We start from the raw sequence: 8273 nt of genomic DNA, 5'->3' as shown, positions 1-8273 counted from the left end.
TAGATATAGGCTTTGAACTCAAGGCCTGAGGGAATTCCCTGAGCACTTCAGCTCAAAGCTAGCACTTTGAGTCACAAGCTCACTTTTAGCCTTTGGATCGTTAATTTTTGAGCCTGCTTCCAGCCTGGCTCTTTGCTGATTATAGAGTCTCAGAGGGATTTTTCTGCCCAGGCTGGCTTTGAACTGCAATATGTGCCAGAAAAATCTTTTATTATTTCCAATTAAAGCAACCAGAAATTAATAGGAACAAGTAGAGCTTACATGCATCCTGTCAAGAATTGATCAACAAATACTTGCCAGAACTCTACAATGACAAAACTCAATTGATGGGATGAGAGTTTGAGCACAGCTTGGATGCCTGGAAAACCTGATAACCAATTTTACAAGAGGCTGTCCTGGCCTACACATGTTTTAACACCATAACAATGCAGCTGGCTTTCTCAGGTCAGGCTTGGAAAGGTTTCCAGAGAGTTTTCCAGGAGTCTTAGTTTTTGTAAATCTAAAGCAGTCTTTTACCAAGAATCAGCTGTGTGTGATGGAGTCAGTCAGAAGTCCAATCTACCATGGTGGAGGTAGGATAGTCCAAGCAAGATCTTGGCCAGAATCTGTCCCTCGGATGAATTGTCAGATCTCCTGTTTGTTGCTTACAAATTTATACAAAGATTGGTTAAGACACTTGACTTTAGATGGACATAGAGAATGACATGATAGTTTTAATGTAAATCACAGCCAACAATTACATACAAACTTTTACTCATAAACTGTCTTTTAAGGAATATTCATACCATCTTCCACATACTCAAATTTTCTGACAGAAACAAATATGTGGAACAAACATTTTTAGAAAATTCTTACCTCCTTACCGGTGTTTATCCTCACAGCTGGCTAGGAGCTGAACTGGGTCTCACTACTTTTACTACTACCCTTGAAAAAGATGTTTTCTTATAACAAACAGCACATTTGTTGAGAAATATCACTACCAAGAATTACAAGAAGATAATTTTTACACAGTTTTTATGTATTATAATGAGATTATGTTGAATGTGCTCTGTCTCTCTCTCTGTATGTCTCTGTCTCTGTCTCTGTCTCTGTCTCTCTCTCTCTCTCTCTCTCTCTCTCACAAACACACACACACTTAAACAAACGTTTTAAGGCACGTATGTTTTAAAAAAAATGAAAATAGGCCATAAGATTTTTTGGAATTCCAATGGCAAAGTAGTATTGTTTTGACCAATATGATAAAAAAACATGTGTTCAAGGCAATACCAAACAAAATGCAAGGCAAATTTTGACAAACAGAATTTCCACCTTTAAACAAACATTGACAACAAGAGAAGGAACCCTTTAAATCAATTTTGGTGATGAGGTGGTTTAATATTTTAAATTGAACATTTTAACCATTAGAACAGTGAAGAGTAGAGAGGAGATAGGTTGGTGGAAGTGTGGGGGTTGAAGAAAAACCCATCATGTGGTCTTTGTCTCTTGCTAGGTTCAGCTTCCAAGGCATGTAGAGAGAATTGGGGGAGGAGGTGGTTGAACAGGTTTGTAAGGGGAAAAGATAGAACTTTTAACCTGCAGATATTTAAAGGGAGGATGTGGCATAATGAAGTTACTGAAAAGGTAGTTTGAATAATTGGATAAAGTTATTGGAAGAGGTGAGAGGGAGGGATTTTTCTTCGGTAGCCACTTAGAGAAGAAATTAAGAATCTAGATTTTGAAGTGAGTGGACTCAGGAAAGAGGAAAGGACTGTATTATTGTCTAAGTCCCTACGAGAAGAAGGATTGGCTTGTTTCTATTAAGGGATTTCAGGGTGGTAAAGGGAGAGAGCAGCAAAAGACAGAGGCTGTCCTCAGTGTGTTTGTCAGCCAGCCTCAGTCAATAACAGATTAACGAAATGTCCAGACCAGAGGACCATTTAATTATGGTCTGGAAGGGAAGAAGGTGTATTAGCCATAGAAGAGGGTTGAGAAATGTATAAGTATGGAGGGGTTTGTTTAGAAGGATTTTTAACAGGACTCATAGCTTGTTGTTTTACCTTTGGAGGCCTATGCCCACCCCCACCTTGTGTCAGCTACACAAGCATGCAGACAGGCAGGCACAGAGACTGGGGTCAGCAAAAGGAGTTTGCTTGAAACAGACACAGTTTTAGCCTAGAGAATATGGACCAACTGCAAATACCAAGAGTGTAGTTAGAAGAGCAAGGAAGGAGAAAAGGTTCTTTTGTGATGGAGGTCATCAAAGAAAAGAGAGATAGAGGGAAATGGAGAGGGGGAGAGAGACAGATTGAGTTGCTACAAGATAAGGAGTTACTTTTTTAGAGGAAACGTTGGGTGGCTCCTGGCAGAGAAGGGCTTGGTGAGCAAGGCAGGAGAGTGGAGAGGGAGCCCTCTGGAGTGGAGGTCAGAGAAGGACTTGGTGGACCGAACAGAACAAGCAAAGTGAGGATTTTCTGGAGCAGAGCTTGAAGAGGGCTTAGTTTTAGGGGACCTCAGACTCCTCCCAGTTTCATTGGAGAATTGTTTAAATCAGCAAGAGTAAAACCTAAGGTTCTGAATTTAGGTCAGCAGTGCCATGGTAATGAGACCAGATTTTGGAATAAAAACAAGTCAGTTTTGTTTTTTTATGACTGTAAATCAGTCAGCCCAAAGTCTTAAGTTTAGACAGCAGGCATGCCAATGGGGTGTCTTTGGGAGACAATTTGGAAATTTTGGTAGGACTATGGAGCCTGTCCTGATGCTCCAGGCACCGCTGGGGCTTTGGGAAGCCAGACGGATGGATCCCAATAATTAAGAGAGGGCATCCCCAAAGGTCCTAATTAAAGGGTATCAGGGTATAAGGAAAGAAGAGACTTCTGGAGTCTCTGTACCCCACAGACAAGAAAGAAGGGAGGGAGTCCTGCCCTCCTGGGGTCCATGTCAGGTGCCTACACCACAGACCGGGCTAGTTACCTTGTCCTGAAGGCTTTTAGGTATTGGGTGAAGTCAGTCAATCAGTGAAGAGCCTCCTGCCTGGAGATCAGAATCCAGGGACAGGGTAAAGGATAGAGAATAGGGGGAGAGATAAGGCCTTTTCTGAGCTTACGCAGGGGGGCAATAATACCTCAAGCCACAGCAGCGTGGCCATCCACTGCTTGCACTGCTTACAAAAGCAAAGGCTGGGAGGTTTTTCAGGTGTCTGTTTAGCCCAAAGTAAGCTCAGAGGGCTCTGTGCTTCTGATGAAGAAAAGCCTTGGAAGGAGGAGGAAGGTAGCAGAAAGGCTCCATGAGAGGTGGCAAGGAGGTGGGTGGCCCCTTGGCAGAGGGCACCTACTTACTCCTGGTGCTTTTTATCTCCTGGGTGTCAGCACCATATGTTAGGAAAATGGAGGAGAATGGAAAAGGAATAGGCCTGACTTGATCACCAACAGAAAGGACTCTTTATTGAGGAACAGCCAGGGGCACAGACCTTCCAGCAGGATTGAGGTTGTGTGAGGTAGCTGGCACAGGATCAGTGTTTTATAGGAGATCTGATCAAGGAGGTAGAGGTTAATGAAAAGCCCCTAGGTCAAGAAAGATGGAGGACTTTCAGTTGGGTCTGAGATGGGATGTTTACAACTGGGCCTAGGTGGATTGCCCTACCTGCACATCAAAGGAGTTCACACATACCTGGAATTATGCCTGGAGTCCGTATGGACTTGGGATAATAGGGTGGGGGTCAACCATTCAGGCCAATTGGAAAAAGTTAGCGTTCCGAGCTTTTCTGCATATAAACACTCCATCAACATTTTCTTATTAGAGGATTATTCAAGATTAGCTATATGTTGATTGATAATAACTGAGCTTGACAGAAAGGTGAGGGAAAACTGTCTAGTCTCCAATGAGGTTCTGACTTGTATTTCACAAAGTGTTATGAAAGCACTCAATGAGAAATCTAGTAGCTGCATTTCTTAAAAGTGCTTGCCTAGGGGCTGGGAATGTGGCTTAGTGGTAGAGCGATTGCCTTGCATGCATGAGGCCCTGGGTTCGATGCCTCAACACCACATAAGCAGGAAAAAAAACCAGAAGTGGCTCTGTGGCTCAAGTGGTAGAGTGCTAACCTTGAGCTGAAGAGCTGAGGGACAGCTCCCAGGCCCAAAGTTCAGGCCCACGACCGGACCCCTCCAAAAAATTTAAAAACAAAAGTGCTTGCCTGGTTACACTTTCTGATAATGTGTCAATTCAAGTACTTCTTGGAGTTCCAAACCATTCAATTTTGATGTATTAGAAACTTGTTACGGTTTGCTGACAGCTCTTGGTGATGAAATTTGTGCTTTTTAAAATTGCTTTCCCAATTCCATCCACAAAATGCAGACAAAAATTATCTGAAAAAATTCATATCTGTTGATATTGCATATACATTTACTTTCCATTACAAACCTAGAATGCGGTAAAATTTCTCATAGCAATTACACTGCACTAGATTGTGGGCAGTTTCTAATGTAAATAATATATTTATTTTTGTAGAGAATTTGAGTATCCAAAATTTTAATATGCCTGTCATCCTAAAAACAATACCTTGCTGATATTGAATGACAAATATAACTTCCCATAAGTACAGAAATTTTCCTTGTATCTCTTTAATATATACTTTTATTGTAAAGATACTGTACAGAGGGGTTACAGTTACACAAGTAAGGAAATGAGAACATTTCTTATTGAGCATTGTTAACCCCTCCTGTTTTTCCTCTACCATCCCTTCCCTTTACACCACCTCAACTCCTCCCTCCATCCCCCTCTGATAGAGTGTCTTGTACATCCTATTGTTACAATGGATCAACCTGTATCCTTTCCTTATATCTTAAATGAAGAAATGCTGGCTTGTTTCATGCTGATTCTACTTGTGTTGACACACCTAAAATCACTCTCCAAGTCCAAAAGCACATAAATGAAGTGCAAATCATCTTTTGTCAGTGGTATAATTGTGTTCTACACATTTATTGACAGGATACAAACCTTAATACATATATACATTTGAAGGCATTTGATGTGTGAAAACCCGTCAATATAAAATATAAAGTGATTTTGAAAAAAATAAAAGTGACTCAGAAGAAATTATAAATGCAAAAACAGTCTTTACAGAAACAAATTCTTAGAGATATTTCATGACTTTGAAAAGGATAAAGTGGCTGAAATTAATATAAATTTAGAAGTATGACAATTCACAAAAATATAAAAAGATATTCATGTATATCATTATATAAGCCAAAGCAGAAAGCAAATGTTGTTTAGATGACTTTTTAAAATACACTTTCTCAGGAACTGCGAAGGGGTTTCAGTGGTAGAGTGCGTGCCTAGAATGAATGAGGCCCTGGGTTTGATTCCTCAGTACCACATCAGTACAAAAAGACAAAGGTGGTCCTGTGGCTCAAGTGGTAGCACTAGCCTTGAGCTAAAGAGCTAAGGGAAAGCACCCAGGCCCAAGATTTCAAGCCTCACGACCAACAAAAACTTTTGTGTCCTCAACTCTGTAAGACGGCTGCTTCAGCCTAGGGCTAAGATTTTAGCTGTGGACACTTAACACTCCTGGTTCAGACTCTACTTGAGAAAAATTTTAATGAGTATTTTGTTCTTAATTTTGCTCTTTGTAAATTCATATGCACCTATAAAACATGGTGTGGCCATCCCAGTAACATTCTCAAAGTACCTCCTAATGACGACTTACAAAAAGTTGTATTATATTACAACAAGGAAAACAATGCTACAATAAACAAAACCAATAATTAAATATTAATGATTAATAAAATGAAAAATGAAACAATTACCAGTGTTTCCAGTATTTGAAGTATACTACATATTAGGTTTTACTATTTTTTCATAATCCTGTACATTTAAAACTGCCTAAGATTATGATGTTCAATAAGAGTTTTATAGGCTATGAGTAGTCTTTAAAGTTTCCCACTAAGATTATTATTTATGGCTCATCTCATCTGTATATGGCTTATATCATCATTTGTTCCTCGCTAACCTATAATGTAAGGAAGCCCTAAAGTTTTAACAGAAACTGTGGAATTAACAAAGTCTTAACTCTTCACTCTGCTTCTTTACACAAAGAATTTGCAAATTATCATTAGTAAAATTTCTATAAACTCTGAAATGTACACACTTAGTAGTATATGCTGCTACAATAAATCTTAAATACTTTATGGAAAAGTTTTATGACCTGTCATACAGTCTTAATTTTGGCATATATATAAGCAAATTCCCAAAATTAAAAATATTTAAAACATTAAAACTTTTAACAAACCTTAACACTTGCTTGAATGTTCATTATGAGAGGTGCCTTGTATAGAATAATTGAATTCCTCCTCTTACACATCTCTTGAACAACAAATATCTGGAATTATATTGTTTTTGACATGCCAATCTTGACTTTATTCATAAATGTGTGCTTATATAAGAAACACATGGTTTTAAAATTTCACAACAATTCTTTAGAACTTACTTTTTGTTGAATTGTTTAGTTTAAGAAAATCAATTACACTTTATATATAAAAAATGTTCTGTGCTCAATTCGGCAGCACATACACTAAAATTGAAATGATACAGAGAAGAGTACCATGGCCCCTGTGCAAAGATGACAAGCAAATTCATGAAGTGTTCCATATTTTTACAACAGACGATGGAGTGGATGTGGCCAGAAAGGAACCCTACTGCATTCGAACCATACTGCATTCTTGGGTGGGAGAGTAAACTTGTTCAGCTACTTCGGAAAGGAGTATGAAGGTTCCTCAAAAGATTCCACATAGCGCTCCCCTATGACCCAACAAATACTTCTTCTGGGCATTTACCCAAATGATCACAAACAAGACCATACTAAAACTACTAGCACTACTATATTTATTGCAGCATTATTTACCATAGCTAAAATATGGAACCAACATTGATGCCTCTCAGTACCTGAATGGATCAAGAAAATGTTATAGATAGATAAATAGATAGATAGATTGATTGATTGATTTCCATTGTGTGTGTGTGTGTGTGTGTGTGTGTGTGTGTGTGTGTGTGTGTGTGAGAATAGGAATTCTATACCTCCATCTGAAAGAATGACATTGCCCAATTTGTTAGGAAATGGAAAGGCTTGGAAAAAATTATATTAGTGAAGTAAGCCAAGTCCAAAGAAACATAGGTCCCATGGTTTCCCTTATTTGCAATAAATAATATATGTCTGAGATAAGCAGAAAAGGTCAAAAGCTATGGGCATATGACCATATAAGATGATGTTAAATGAAATGACCCCCAAAGTAAGTACACAAGTGGGTTTTTTTCTTGCTTGCTATTATTTCAAACGTATTTATAATGTACGATGTATTTTATTGTTTCTTTATATGTTCCTCGCCCACAGTATAACCTCTGTTTTCACTGTATTTGATTTTGGTGCACCTGAATCTTGTATATACACTTAGCTAATTGGGGAGGGGAAAGAAGAAACAAAATGGTTAACTAGGAATACTGGTCGACCCATTGTGACAATGAGATGCACAAGACACTATGTTGAAAGTTGAACTTTACAATTTAGGTGGGGTTGGGGGGGATGAAGGGGAGTGTACTTGTAGAGGTGTGAGGAAGGGATGGTGGGGGGAAAAACAAAGGAGGAGGTAACAATGCCTGAGAGGAAATGGACTCATTACCTTGCTCATGTAACTGAAACCCCTCTGTATGGTATTTTAACAATAAAATACATATAAAAATGTTCCGAGATGGAAAAGTTTATTTCCCCTATTATACCCATATAATATCATTAACTAAGAAATTAATGCAAAACACTGACGTGAATAAGTGTGTGAGTGTGTGTGTATGTGTGTGTGCCTGCATGTTGGCGTGCTCAGAGTTTGAACTTAGGGCTTTAAGGTCTTGCTAGGCCTTTCCCCTCTAGTTTGGTGAGCTAGTATATTAGCTACATCTCCATTCATGCTCTTTTCTAGTTCATTAAAATTTTTGAAAAATAATGTCATGATTTTTTGCTCTGATTGGTTTCCAAATGTTATCCACAGAACTCAGCCTTCTGAGTACATATCCTGAGTAGTCAGGATTACAAGGGTGACCAACCAGCACAAGGCTTTCAGAAACATATTAAATGTAGAAGAAAATTTACTTCATGAGTGTTTGTTTTATCATCTACATTTAAAGCATTTTGGAGTGATTATATGTGAATTTATTTCCTTTTTGGATTCTTAAAAGACAGTACGTGATGATATTTAAAAATTTTACTACTTTTTAAAAAGGAAACTGGAAATGTGGAACAGAAGAAATTTGGC

General features: G+C 38.5%; 1 non-coding gene across 1 annotated transcript; it reads left to right on the top strand.

Moving 5' to 3' along the window:
* The first annotated feature begins 6520 nt into the window (after nucleotides 1-6520).
* LOC138803195 (U6 spliceosomal RNA) lies at nucleotides 6521-6627 on the top strand. Its single transcript, XR_011364894.1, has one exon. It is a non-coding gene; the product is annotated as a U6 spliceosomal RNA (small nuclear RNA).
* The last annotated feature ends 1646 nt before the right edge of the window (nucleotides 6628-8273 follow it).

Source organism: Dipodomys merriami, unplaced genomic scaffold, assembly GCF_024711535.1.
Source record: "Dipodomys merriami isolate MVZ:Mamm:240054 unplaced genomic scaffold, mDipMer1.0.p SCAF_337, whole genome shotgun sequence".
In the NCBI taxonomy this organism is placed as follows: Eukaryota; Metazoa; Chordata; class Mammalia; order Rodentia; family Heteromyidae; genus Dipodomys; species Dipodomys merriami.
The sequence above is the reverse complement of the archived record's forward strand: the minus strand, read 5'-3'. Positions and strand labels throughout refer to the sequence as shown.